Here is a 13,878-nt window from a genome sequence, read left to right as displayed (position 1 = left end):
CAATCTCGTTTAAATGTGCAAGTTTTCCAGCCCATGCAGCAAATGTTAAGGATCTGGCCCACAAGGAGGTTTCAGAATAATTGGAAGATCGTGCCCGATACATTTACTTTATAGCAGCAACAAAGGGTGTATTTGATTTGACGAAAAGCCCAGCGCAGTTGCACTGGGCGGGGTGTTCGCTATAGGCTCTGAAAGAGACTACTGACTGCACTCATTGTGCACTTAAGACCCAGATGCATCGCTTTGAAAAATACACTTTTGCATGTTTTCTGCCAGGTGTAATTGCGGAACACAGAATTTGTTTCCGAAAAGCAAATTAAAACCTGCCCTGGTACGACGACTTGCAGTTTCAACCTAATATGAATTTATGGACAGGCTAATGGAATGAGGATTGTAAATGGATTGGAAGTATTACCACGACCACGCAGACAGCTGAGTTAGAAAATAGTTTTTTTTCTAACCGTATGGCCGCGCAGAAACCCATGGAGTTACAAACTGAATGTCCCAAGAACATTGAGTTTGTATCTCAACGTTTATAACGATATTTATAATTCTATCATATAGTTATATTAGGAGGTGAACTAATATGATCATATATATATATAGGTAAAACACAAATTAACTTACGTAGTCTGATTTGTAAACAGTAAACGTTTATTATGAACGCGATCTGACATATTTTACCCTTTATTATATATTGATCAACAAATATTTTAAACCAGCATTTTTGATAATACACCGTTTAGCAAGACTATTGTTGTCGTTTGTTAAGAGAAGGAGATCAGCCTACCGGCTGGGGTAATTTTCTAGATCCAAGTCTGGTTCTTAATCCATGTTCTGGGCGACATCGTCGTGCTATTGATAACTCCAAATGCGGGATTATAAACAGGAAATGAACGATTTCTAATCTAAAGCGATTAAATTTATTTACATTCTATTTTCTAATCGTTGCCTAGTTGTACGCAAAGGCCTTCGCGCTGCCTCAATTGACGGCGGTAGACTGAATGACGCTGCTTCGACAGAGCTGGCAAATCGTTTCAGCATATACTGTCACCCTCCAGAGTCAGTCATCCTCGTTCTTCAGCAAGGACGTCCTTAACAAAATGACCCCTAACTGCGGAGACTTTACAGATTGCATCATATTATTGTATTCGTACATACATTCACCTCGTAACAAGCACCATGCCTGTTTTTAGTCTCATATACAGGGACGTTGTCACTGGCAATGGTTTCAAAGCTGATGCGTTTTTATTGTATATCTTTGACATGTCAATTTCCCCTCAACATAGGCTGCATTATAATACGCCCCTTTCAGCCCTATTCAGAATCTCTGTGCCATGATTTGGAAATCTATGCCTCAGGATCCCGGCAGCCACCATTGTTTATGCTATTTGCTGTATTTTCATGGCCATCCCCTGCATGAAAATAATATTTACTATCCCTGTTTTCAAACCTGGCTTCGAGAACGAAAACCAAATCATTTGAGGAACACGGGCGGAACAGTTGAGTGTGGCATTCCATTAAATATAACAGTATTGGCCAATCTTAGTAAAAAATATATAATGATATAGTAATTATATACGTTTTCATTTAGGGCAATAGTTTTCTGTAAAGGCGATGCTAAAGGTTGAATTGTAGTGTGTCTGGCATTTACCTCGCACTCACAATGCATGAATTTATTTTTGCATGTCCATGTTATTCGGGTAACACACCTCAAACCTCTTTACAAGCCTGAGGCCAGCTGGGGTATGGAATAATAGCGAGGATGTAAAAGCCAAGTATAATGTGTAGAACATGCATGCAATACACACGCGACGAGCAATATTTACAGATACTTTGAAATATTGGTGGATATGTAAAACACACAACTTTATTAGCTCTGCCTCGCAAGTAAAAATCCTATCAATTATCTTTGAGACACACCCTACACCCTATTGCAGCAAACTTTAATGTTTTTTTACTCTTTATTTCGACGGGTTTGCACTGACATCAAGAAGCACCGGGAATATTTGCATATAAATACAGCGGATTGTATAGAAGGGTCAGGCCACCATGTCTTAAAATACATACAGCACGCACCGGAATATTTGCCTATGCGTCCAATAGGAACAATTGTGGCTCGAAATAACCGCATTGAGTGTACTTCTAAATGACTTTAAACTCAATGCCATTTTCAATGACTTTACAATGATACTTTGAACTGTAGAAGGAAGTTTGGCATGTTCACACAATATTCTGTGTAGTACAAAATACTCGACGTCAAAATAACTTCAAAGGATGTTTTTAAATAAGATCTGACTATAAAGTGTAAGGAAATATGATTTAACCATCCGTTTAATACCTAGGAATTTGCATTGTGTAACTTTTTTAAACTCAGTTTTGGAAGTAAGAATTACCATGACGTCAAATCAGGGTTCATTAGTCTTATTCCAGAGGTGTGCACATCGAACTGTTCTGAAGGGCCCACCATTGGTCAGCTGGACCGCATTTGATGGGTAATCTTTTAATGCTTTCTAAACAAACAAGAAAAAAAATGCAATGTGTTCCGAAGAAAATATGCTTCGGTTTAACACGTTGTCTATTCGGTTTATGTCAAATCAAATTGAAATAGTTCAAAATCGAAACGTAAGGTTATTGAATAAAAATGACCAGCTAAATATTGGTTACAACGCTTTCAGGTAATATGCAATAGTCATATTATGGAATTGAATCGTGCTATTGGTAAATTTGCCGCATTTAATTCAATTTAAATGCGGAAACATAATATGGGCGATGTTAACATAACAAATACACCTTAAAAATAGATATTTCTGAATGTTTTTTTAACCTTTCTTGGTTGATCACTTAAAATAATCATTGCAGAGTATCTAAAGGGGTGTATCCAATAGGTAAAATATATATTGAAAGAACTAGTACTTTCACAGTAAGGCGAAATTCGTAAAGACACCTGCCCGTTTGAAAGGTACAAATGGAAACTAAAACAAGATATATACTATAATGTACGACATTCATTATAATAAACCAACGATTTAACGTTTATAACAAAAATCTGCACATTGTTGTGGTGAAACAATTGTGTTTCGGGCGACTGCAAGTCGAGCTGTGTGAATGAAGTGTCTGCGGGAGATATGCGGGTCAGTGCTTAGGGTCTCTCCCCTAAAGACCTTTCTCAGCTTCACACAATGAAATAGTACAAGGTCGAGTCTTTTCTTGGTCATAGGGCATTTCTATTGTTCTGCAATGGGCCTGCACTTCACAACAGAGAGGGAGAGAAAAGTTATTAATCAGTACTGACCACAGGCCTCATTGAAAAAAAAAGAAAGGGAGAACTTCTATAGGCACTTCAGCTGCAAGAGCTATTATCTGACGAAAGTTTGTTTGACGTTGCAACATCGGCACTGGACAGACGAGTGGGCAGTCGGTATCCTGTCCCCTCACTGGAGTAATGTGGGAAATTATTTCAGGTAAGATACTAGGTCACATAGTAAAACATGAACTGCATAATATAATGATTACGTTGTTGATGAACAGTGGGACAATTAACACGGACATAAAAGCGGGTCCAAAGTGTTAATAGGAATCTTGAAATTTAGAAGGAGTACGAGCACACGTGCATCTTGAGTGTTAGAATAACCTCTAAAGATTATTTTGGTGATGCTAATAGTTTCATTGATCAATTTCACGATTCGTCAAATGTAACTCGATCTTTGTAATGGATTCGAATTGAACGAAACTGTAGGTGACTGCAGCCTGTGAAAGGTCACATTGAGTGGGGCGCCGTCGTTTCTATAGCATTGAGGATTTTTTTTTTGGGGGGGGGGGAGGTGGGAGAGAAAGGTATGAACAGAGGCAATGATTTGTAAAACGCATGTGGATTAATGTAAGATGAAAGACAACATGCACGGTAAACCAAACGAGTATCAAGAATCACCTGAGTCGTTAATGGCTTGAGTATATTTTAAAAAAAACGAACGGGCAGAAACGTCGATTGTACTCCTCAGATATGATCATCCTCAATGCGCGCGCGCGATCCGGGCTGTTTGTGGACAAAATCCTTAATTTACTGCAGCGGACCTGACCTGCTGCCTGATTGACAAGAGGCATGAACGTAGCTGACCCATGCTCTAAATCAAATGCAAGCATCAGAAAATAGCACTGATAATAAACAGCATTTTCAACCCGAATTTCTGTAATCATTATCAGAACACTTGGATTTCAGTGTTGAATCCAAATCGTATTCCCAGCTAAATTGTTTCAAAAAGGAACAGTTAATACAATATTTTGTTCAAGAAATAATATGAAAGCAAACATCAGATCCAATTTCTCGATTCAATTGCACTCAGAAATCGTCTGTTCATAGTGGACAATGGATGTTAAACAAGCCACAATAATTACCTTATGAATAAAACGTAGTAAAACGCAGGCACCGAGCTGATTTCAAATTGTACCTCGTTCCCTGGTGTATTCTGCAAGGTATGGAACATGGTTCGGAATTCTGATTGTTTCACATTGAAGTCAGATTGTAAAACATGTCGCTCACTGTGTACATCAAATATTTGAAGGTCTCTACATCAATATTTAGTCCAGAGAAACAGTGCAGATACAGTCAATATACAAGCTGACGAAGCAGCACTAGGGTCTAATATCGTATATTGCATTTTACTTAAATTGGGTTAGGTTGAACTGCGGGATGATCATATGAAAGCCGTTCGGAAGCTTCCAAGGAGTTGGAAATGCGTGTATTGGCCTAGATTATATTTGATGCTGAGTCAACAATGCGAGCCTCAATTCTATTTTGGGTGTAGCCCACATCTCGTTAATAGCGGACGCATCATTTGATATTTCAGCCTTGGTTTTGAGTGGACACTTTATTTGTCCTTTAAGAGGCACCAATCTCTTTAAGCGTCAAGGGCAGCGCTATTGTCGCTGCATGGAAGATGGTCGGTTGAAATGCCAATCCAGGATGGGAATGGTGAAGCGGGTTGTTGGAAATATATTTCCTTGATAACGTGATCTATTTAGTTAGGAGCAATATACCTCCAACTAACCTCAACATTACAGCAGAAAAGCACCCCCCCCCCCCCCCCCCCCCCCCCCCCCCCACCGCGTCTTGGCCAGTATCTCTCTCTTGATAAAACAACCATATTGTAATAGCATTGTCCATAGCATCGTCCTTTGTTGGTACATAACGTGTAAAATAATTGTGTTTTCTTAGACATGCAAATTTACACATAATGTGTAAAACAGTTATTTTACACATAATGTGTAAAATTGCATCTCTACAAATGTGTCACTTCTCTTTGCATACAGCCAAATTTTCCTGTATTCACAGATAATTGACACTTTTGTACAGATGCAATAAGGTGTCATTTAAATTCAAACTTTCTATTTTGTGTTTGGAGTGAAGCAATTAAAAGGTGGGAAGGTATAACATGTCAGGATGAAAATAATAGTCTGCAATGAGAACTCAGATAGTGCTTGAGTTTATTTTATTCAAATAAAATAAACTTGTAGTTTGTAGTACAGTATAAATAACCAGTATTTAAAATTGAGGTGCCGAAGAGAAAGGTTAAGGTGGGCATCTTTCATAGCTAAGAAAGAACGGTATTAATCAAGTTTTCAATACTTTGTTTAAAAATAATCTGAATATTGAAATCAAATGCTAAAAAAAAGGAAGCAGTGTACACATAGTTTGAGTATTGCGGACGAAAAGTAGGTAGAGCAGGTGAAGGGAAGAATTTTGATTTCAGCTCGATGAGGCTGCATAGAAAAACAAAAATGTGTACTTGGGTTACTGACAGGTTAGGGAATTAAAGGGAAACACATAGTATCATTAATAATTCAGTGAAATTGGATGGATTACAATGAAGAGAATAGATTGAGGCTTAAAGTCAAACAGTAAGTTATTTAATGTCATACATAGTAGTTGTAGTTAAGTAGGAGAAAAGACACCCTTGGGTGAGGGTACAGTGTTCAAGTCTTGAGCACATCATTTTTGTATAGCATTCGGAGTCATTGAACAGGGTGTTGTACACTAAAGTTCCAGAGGAGATGATATTTGGGCAACAATTTTGTAACTGGTAAATACTTACCAGTTATAATGTCAGATGGGGTAGTTAAATCAGGAATATTGGCAAAAGAAAGAGTTGAGGAGGAATTATTTAAGCAAAGGTTTGTTTAATGTGGATTAAACTTTCATGAAACAGAAAGACATTGTAGCTTCAATCAATAGAAAAACAAGAGAATGTAATTGTTTCAACAAGGGCATGAGTGAGCAGGATGAAATGATTTGTTCACTTCACCAAACAGCTAAATTTTATGTATTGTGTTGATCAGAAGATTGGTACTCAATCGTTTGACCCCGGATACGATGTACATGACTGTGATTTAATCTGTGCATTATTTGAGATGTGTTCTGCATGCTTACTGTCATGAAATTACTCTTTGAAATGATGTCTGAAGGTGCTATATGAGGAGGGTTGCTAGTGTTTCGAATCAGGTCAGTTCCAGTGGTTGGAACAGTATTGTCCATATTTAAAGCACACTTCAATGACTGCCCGGCTGTGTTACCAACAAAGACTGCATCCCGCATTAGTATCTCTACCTTCAGGCATTCTCCAGGAGCAGCAGGAATGTAAACTCCGGCAAACCTATCTAATCAAATTTCTCATGGGATTTTTAAAGGTGTATATATTTTAATTTTCCAAAATTGGTTTTATTTATTTTCTACATTACTGAAGGGAAAATGCCAAACTTAATGGATGAAATAGTTGGAGCCAGAATTTTGTCTTCAGAGACATTTTTGATGGCAATTGGTTCGTAGCTCTGTAGGCCATTTCTGTCTTTAAATTGAACCAAGTTTGTATGTGTTCTCATACCTGTGCCTTCTCAAAAAAGAATCCTTAAGTGTTGTTTGCATGCAGCACTCTCACCTGGGACTTAAAAATTCATGTGTTGAAGTCCCATGACACAGGCTTGAGCATAAACGTCCAGGTGAATGCTCCAGTGCAACACTGATGGAGTGCTGCATTGACAGAGATGCTGTCTTTCAAATGTGACCTTACAGAAAGGCCCCATCTGTTCTCTCTGTGAATGTGAAAAGATCTTATGGTGCTATTTTGAAGAACAGCAGGAGAGTTATCCCAGGTCCTTTGAGCAATATTTCCCCTTCATTCACCAGTCCTAAAAAAAGGATGATCACATCATTAATACTCTGCTGCATGTGAGAGCTTGTTGCATACAAACTGGCCATTAAGCTTTCAACATTGCAACAGCGAATACAAAATGGCATTTGGTCAGAAAGCATTTGGGTTGACCTAGGCCAGGAAACCACAATACAAAGGCAAGGATTTTTTTTCTTTCCTTGTTGTTGGCACAATGGTGTCTGGTTTCTAGGTTTATATGCAGATACTAATAAAGGATGTTAAAAGCTCAACTTTTAGTTTAAGACAAATAATGAAGTATTTGGATCTACACCTGAACTGTGATGGGGAAATAATGCATGGTTTTGTTTCGTATCTCTTTAGGATCTGTGTACATATTCTTAGTGAAAAGATTTTGGATTTGGTTTACGTTACAGCGAGAGAAGATACATTCCTGTTAATATGCACGTTTAGGATGGCAAATAGCATGTTGAGTTTTAGACTCAATGTATAATACAATTTGGGTGAAGCAAACATCAACTTTTGGTGTCATCAATTGTGATCCATCTTGTCTATTCACTGCTTTTCTTTTCTGAACCCTTTAGAAAGAACTTTAAAGGAGGAAGTAAGTGACCGGAAACAATTTCCTTATTGCTCATTGTGATATTTTATGAGCGCCCTTTAATGATAGCTGGATAATTGTCAAATGTATCTGGAACAAAACAATGACATTCTTACTTTCAGAAGCTTTACAAGGACCATAACACAACAACACAACATATAAATATACAACAAACAACAATGCAATAAATTGTCAGTAATACTAGCTAACCAAATAATTGCTTGGGTATGTTTTTCATGTGCTTGGACTTGCTTTTAATTCCAGTTGCATTTTCACCAGAGGTTGCTCTCCGGAAGGATAAAGGAAATGTTGTGTATGGTTTAACAATAATTACTCAAATAATGTTTCTTTCATTTTTGGTTGCCTCGCCAAAGTCAGCGTCTCCTCTCTGGCAGCAGCTGCTTGTAACTTTGCTGTTCAGAGCTCCGACTTCAGAGCTGTCACGTTGTACTGATTTATTTATTAACCCGATCCTCATTAGAGTTTTCAACTCCTACTGGAGTTTAGCGTCAATGCGTTCGGTAACATTAGAGCGCAGAACAATTCAGGTGGAATCACAATTTGTACGAATGCAGCTCTAATCGTTAATCCAATCCTTTGCATAATCTGTGGATTGTAGGCTAAGGGTAGTACACCCCATTTAATTAAAGAAAATAGTCGCAGTTTTATCTAAAGGGGTTCAGTTTTTATCTTGGATTTAGTTAAATCAAAAGCAACGTTTGATTTTCCCTTCCCCCTCAGATGGTAATTTGCGTTCTTTATAATTAGAACTGCAATGCCTGGTGGGATCTCCAAAGCACCAAGCATTGTCAGTTCAAAGAACATATACTGCACACTTATTTCATTTGGCATCGAATGTGCCATCATTATACGGCACGTTTATATTATTCCTCGTTTGCTCGTATAGAACACAGTCACAACTTTGATCTAAGTTTTAATGCAGATTAAATTAAGAATGTTGTTGGGCACAAATGACTGAATTATTTGAGAGTTCGGAGTAGTTGCTAAGACTATAGTTTAAGAGTATCTTATTGAAACTTTCGGTAATAGAAATCGAACGAAATCTATTCATTGTTTTTGTTTCATTCAGTTAAGCGTTGGTGAAAAGCGTTTGATGATGCCCGTATTGTCTATTAAAGGGTTGAGATTCAGCTCTGAGGCGGCATACCATAAAATATTCGATCTTTGAATCTCACGTTTGAACGTTAACAAAATTAGACCAGAGTTTGTAAATGACAGTTTAATAGAAAATCCGAAATGGATAAAATTAGTTCCATATTGGAACTCGATTTAATTCCCGTGGGTGGATTTCACCTACTTAAAATCGTGTAGACTTGACTTCCACACTATCCGTACTTTAAAAGATGGTAAGAAATCACAAAATAAAATTATAACAGGGAATTCTACAAAGATCAAAGAGAGATAATAAAAGATTTTAGAATTTAACTAGGTTAATAACATTTTCATTGCCCTTTAATAAATCATATTATCAGTCCTAATTTGATTCAAATTTTGCAGATAAAACGAATATTTGCATTAAATCAAAACAACATATTAACCATAAGAGGGACAGAATAAGAATGTCTTATTTGTAAGTGTGGTGAGATAGCACAATAGGCACTACATTTGTAACTTTATATCTTAACAATACAATTTAATGAATTAAAGTAAATTGCAAATTCTCTACTGTGCCGGCGTTGGAGATGCCGTGCCGTCGGAGTTTGTTGGTTGGCAGATTTGTTATTGATTTTCTCCACAAGAGTTGAAGCGATCGCAAGTAAGAATTTCATTGTTCTATCTGGGACATATGACAATAAAACACTCTTGACTCTTGACAAGTCGCGGGAATTTCCTCAACTACCTTGATAGCGACCAAGGCTTCTGGCGCCGATGAGTGAATTACAATAGAGTTATTGACGTTGAGCATATACATAATAGGAATATGGAACATTGTCGTTAGGAACAAATACGTAACTGGAAGATAGACACAAAGTGCTGGAGTAATTCGGCGAGTCGGGCAGCATCTCTGGAGGAAAAGGATAGGTGACGTCAGCTAGGTGACGTTTCGTCGTGATAGTATTCTCGTCTCCAGCTTTTCTCCCCACCCCCTACTCTCAGCCTGAAGAAAGGTCCCGATCCGACCCGTCACCTATCCCTTTTCTCTAGGGTTGCTGCCTGACTGGCCGATTTACTTCAGCTCGTTGTGTCTATCCTTGGTATAAATCAGCAGCTGCAGTTCCTTCATATTTCATGTAACTGAAATAGTTCACTTTTCTTTCAATGGGAATATAACATTTGTCATTAATCGTTCGTTTCCTATCGTCAATAGCCATATTTATTTAATGAATCACAACATCTAACTAAAGGGCCATGGGGCAGGCGTTTCCATTTCGCTGTCAGGGATCGTCGACTGGTAGATTTAAGATAGACTAGTCCAAGGGGGACCCGTTGGGTCCCGTCCCCTCAACGCGCGGTTGCGGGGGGGGGGGGGGGGGGGGGGGGAGCCTGCGGCGTCACACACACACTAACCCATACACTCTCTCCCCCCCCCCACCACCGCACACCCGTGGGGGGAGAGGGGGAGGGGGGGAAAGGGATAGGGAGGAGTAGGGAGAGGGGGAAGGGAGGGGGTGTGGGAAAGGGAGTTGAGGGAGAGTGTGAGAAGTGGGATGGAGAGGTGGGATATAGAGGGGATCGTTGGGGTCTGCGTTCTTTGGGGTGCGCGCTCAGGAGAGGGCGTTTTGGGGTCGGGGAGATGGGACGAGTGTGATGGTAATATCTTTTTTAATAACAATGACGTCTCCCGCTGAAAATCCAATTGAATATATCCAGGTAGGCTGAATGGGACACATTCAAATGCCCAGTAGAGACCCAGTTTCTTCACCAAACTATTAAAGTAATGCCAATGCCCCCCCCCCCCCCCCCCCTACCCCTCCCCCCATCCCCCTCCCCCCATCAACCTTCAATGATAATGCTGACTGGCAACAGCACCAAGAGAAAGATCCGCAGTACATCGCGCATTCCTCCTTCCTTTCAGGATGTCCCAAAGCACTTTACACCATGTGACGTACATTTGTCGTTCTAATGCAAGGAAACAACACCTAACCAACCAACGCACCGAGTAAACTCCCACGATCAGCAATGTGATAATAACTACAAAACCTGTTTCAGCAACGTTGAAAGAAGAACATTATTAGCGACGAAATAGACCCTGGGAACTTGAAATCCGCTGGAGAGAGTAGATGCGGACGTGCTTCCAGTCCTCAGCCCAGTGACAACTTGAAAACAGGTTTCACTCCCTTCTAAACTCCCTTCAATGCTCTAAACTCCCGTTAGAAATAAATGTGAAATTGGCAAAAAAAATATGTTTGAAACAGATAGTTTACTTCCAGCAAGTTACACTAAAGCAGGACTTGCACTGTTTTGGCTGGGAGCTGATGGAATCACACTCAATTTAGGGTAACTTCAAACAACTTAACGAATTAGAAAAGCACGAGTCCCTGAAAGGCTCACCCCTGCTTCATTCATAGACAGCAGCCACATACACAGTGGTTGCCATGGAGATTTGCGAGGCTGGAGGAGTGGGAGGAAGCTCCCAAATTTAGTGAAAGAAACCCGGTCAATCTCAAAGGTGAGAAACAAACGTCCTATGTCCTGGGGTGGGTGGGGAAGGGGAGGGGGTGGGGGGGGGGGGGGGGGGGGGGGGGGGGGGAGGGGCGAGGACAAGTGTGAGGGCAGCTGGAGACCTACTGCAGTCAATACAATAAGAGACTGGAAGGAGGCAGCTACAGTTGCCTTCTGCAGAAGTGAGATTATCCATTGAAGCAAACAATGCACAATTAAATCTCATGTCCTCAGACACAATGCCAGGGCCACAGACCACCGTGCTACAAACCATTTTCAGTGTGGATCAGGGATCCATTTATTGATGTGTGAAAACCAATACAAGTGGGGACTTGTAAAGCAGTGAGTGAAGGATTGTTATGTCTCATCTAAACTCCCGATTCTGATTGCAAATTATTAAAAAAAACTGGAGGTGTTAGAAATCTGAGACAAAAACAAAATGGAAACACTCAGCAGATCAGGCTGCATCTGTGGAAAAGAGCATAAGATAAACATCTCAGGCTGAAGACCCTTCATCGGAACTTGGTCAGATCCCTGTTCTGATTGCCTGTCTTTTGAGGGTTTCCAATATTTTCTACTTTTATCTTCATAGAACAAATGAACAGTACAGCACAGGTACAGATCCTTCAGCCCTCCATGTACATGCCGAACATGGTGTCAAGATAAACTAATCTCAGTTGCCCGTCCCAAGATCTCCATCCCTCCATTCCCTGCATATCCAGGTACCTATCTAAAAGCCTCATTCCTTGTGCATGTTGGTGGACTGTGTTATTAGTACCAGGGGGAATATGGAGTGGGGTGGGTGGGGTAGGGAGCGGGGCACTTAATTATTTGGGGACTGAATTTGCGGACTTGGGTTTGAACCTGCCTGGTTCTTCCTCTAGCACATTCTGCTGATTTTATCATGCATGTAGCATAATGCAGCATAACATGATGAACTCTTTGCATTAGTTTTTGCAGGTAGTTCAGGTTTCTCCCGGCTGGTGCAGAAAACATACTCATTTTTAGGCCAATTTCCACGATGATTCAGCTTGGTTTCTGTTGCTCCTTCACTGGGATGATGATATGGATTAATGGATTAAAGTAATGGATTAAAAATCCATGGACAGGTAATGTCCCCAAAACATGAGAGCAAATCCCATCAGGGTAGTTGGGGAAGTTAAATTCAGTTAACTGAATAATCCAGGTTGTAGGAATGAATTGCAGATGCTGGTTTATACTGAAGAGAGACAAAAATTGCTGGAATAACTCAGTGGGTCAGGCAGCATCTCTGGAGAAAAGGAATAGGTGACATTCCAGGTTGAGACCCTTCACTCAGTTTGAAGGTTCTGCTGCCTGACCCGCTGAGTTACCCCCAGAATGTTGTGAAAAATCCAGGTTATTGTATTTGTAGAACTGGCACCTGCAGGGCTCTAGACTGACCTCAGAAAATGGAATTAGGCACAAATGAACCCGAAGGGCCAAACATGCTCCTTCTTTGTCATAAACATTCCATGAGTCACTCTGCTGCGGTGTTTGAAGAGCACACTATGAGGAGGCAGGAAAGTAGGGGTAATCCTTGTTCATGAATCCATGAATAATCCTTGTTCATATGGGCATTGCTCTGGGCAGTGCTGCTCATCGGGAATATCTGGGACAGCATTCCCTCTGTGAATAAATAAATCACGTGTACTTTCCAGAAACTGGCCAGACACCATAAGGAAATTCTTTTGAAGACCCTCAACTACCTGTACGTGGAAGAAGTTATGAAACGGTCAATGGAAGCCGCATGTGGTACTCGTGAGAAGCCGACAATGCTGGGAAATACAAGTGCCTGAGCTGCCACCTGTTCCTCACTGAAATCAAAGCTTCTTCATGAGCTGGGGTGACCTTTCAAAGTAGTAAACAACATGCTGGCAGATAGCCCAGAGATTGCTGGAGCCACATGGAAAAATACTGATGCAGTGAATTTCAAAGTCAGTGTGAATACTTGACCTCCCCAACGTGAGCAGGGAGTTTGGCTGAGGTATCTCTGTACAATGTGACATTCATCCGTGATCACCACTTTGGTCTGTTTTACATACATTGATCTTTGGGGAAGTCAAGGTAGAATGTGTATTTTTGAAGTCTTCATGGGAGGAGGTTCTTTACCAAATGGGATTATACTTGTCTGGTGCCTGAGGTCCCTCATGCACACTGACAGGCCAGGCTTTACTAATGGAGTCACTGCCGCCACTGAGGTTCCATTTCTTTACTAGAATGCAAGAGAGAGCACTCCTGTAATTTGAGCACAGTATGTGGGTTTTGAACGGTGTAAAAGCTGCCAGCAATGAGGTGTGCTGTTGCCCAATCAGATTCCCAATGCCATTCCTTTAAACGGTGGTTAAAATATACAGCATTCTTCTGGTTGCACTGAGGCTGATCCATGAAGGTCATAGATTGCAGCTCCAGTTTATGTTGGTAAGAGTCAAAATGGGCATAGTGCAAATAATACTGTCATCAAATGGGAAC

General features: G+C 40.3%; 1 long non-coding RNA gene across 1 annotated transcript in view; it reads left to right on the top strand.

Annotated features, from left to right (window-relative positions):
* Window positions 1-3,087: 3,087 nt before the first annotated feature.
* Window positions 3,088-13,878, top strand: part of LOC116972306 — a 52,145-nt gene continuing 41,354 nt past the window's right edge. Inside the window, exon 1 of the long non-coding RNA XR_004411771.1 lies at window positions 3,088-3,464. This is a non-coding gene — a long non-coding RNA (uncharacterized LOC116972306). The remainder of the gene's footprint in view (window positions 3,465-13,878) is intronic.

Source organism: Amblyraja radiata, chromosome 4 (genome assembly GCF_010909765.2).
Source record: "Amblyraja radiata isolate CabotCenter1 chromosome 4, sAmbRad1.1.pri, whole genome shotgun sequence".
In the NCBI taxonomy this organism is placed as follows: Eukaryota; Metazoa; Chordata; class Chondrichthyes; order Rajiformes; family Rajidae; genus Amblyraja; species Amblyraja radiata.
This window is presented reverse-complemented; position numbering and strand designations above follow the sequence as displayed.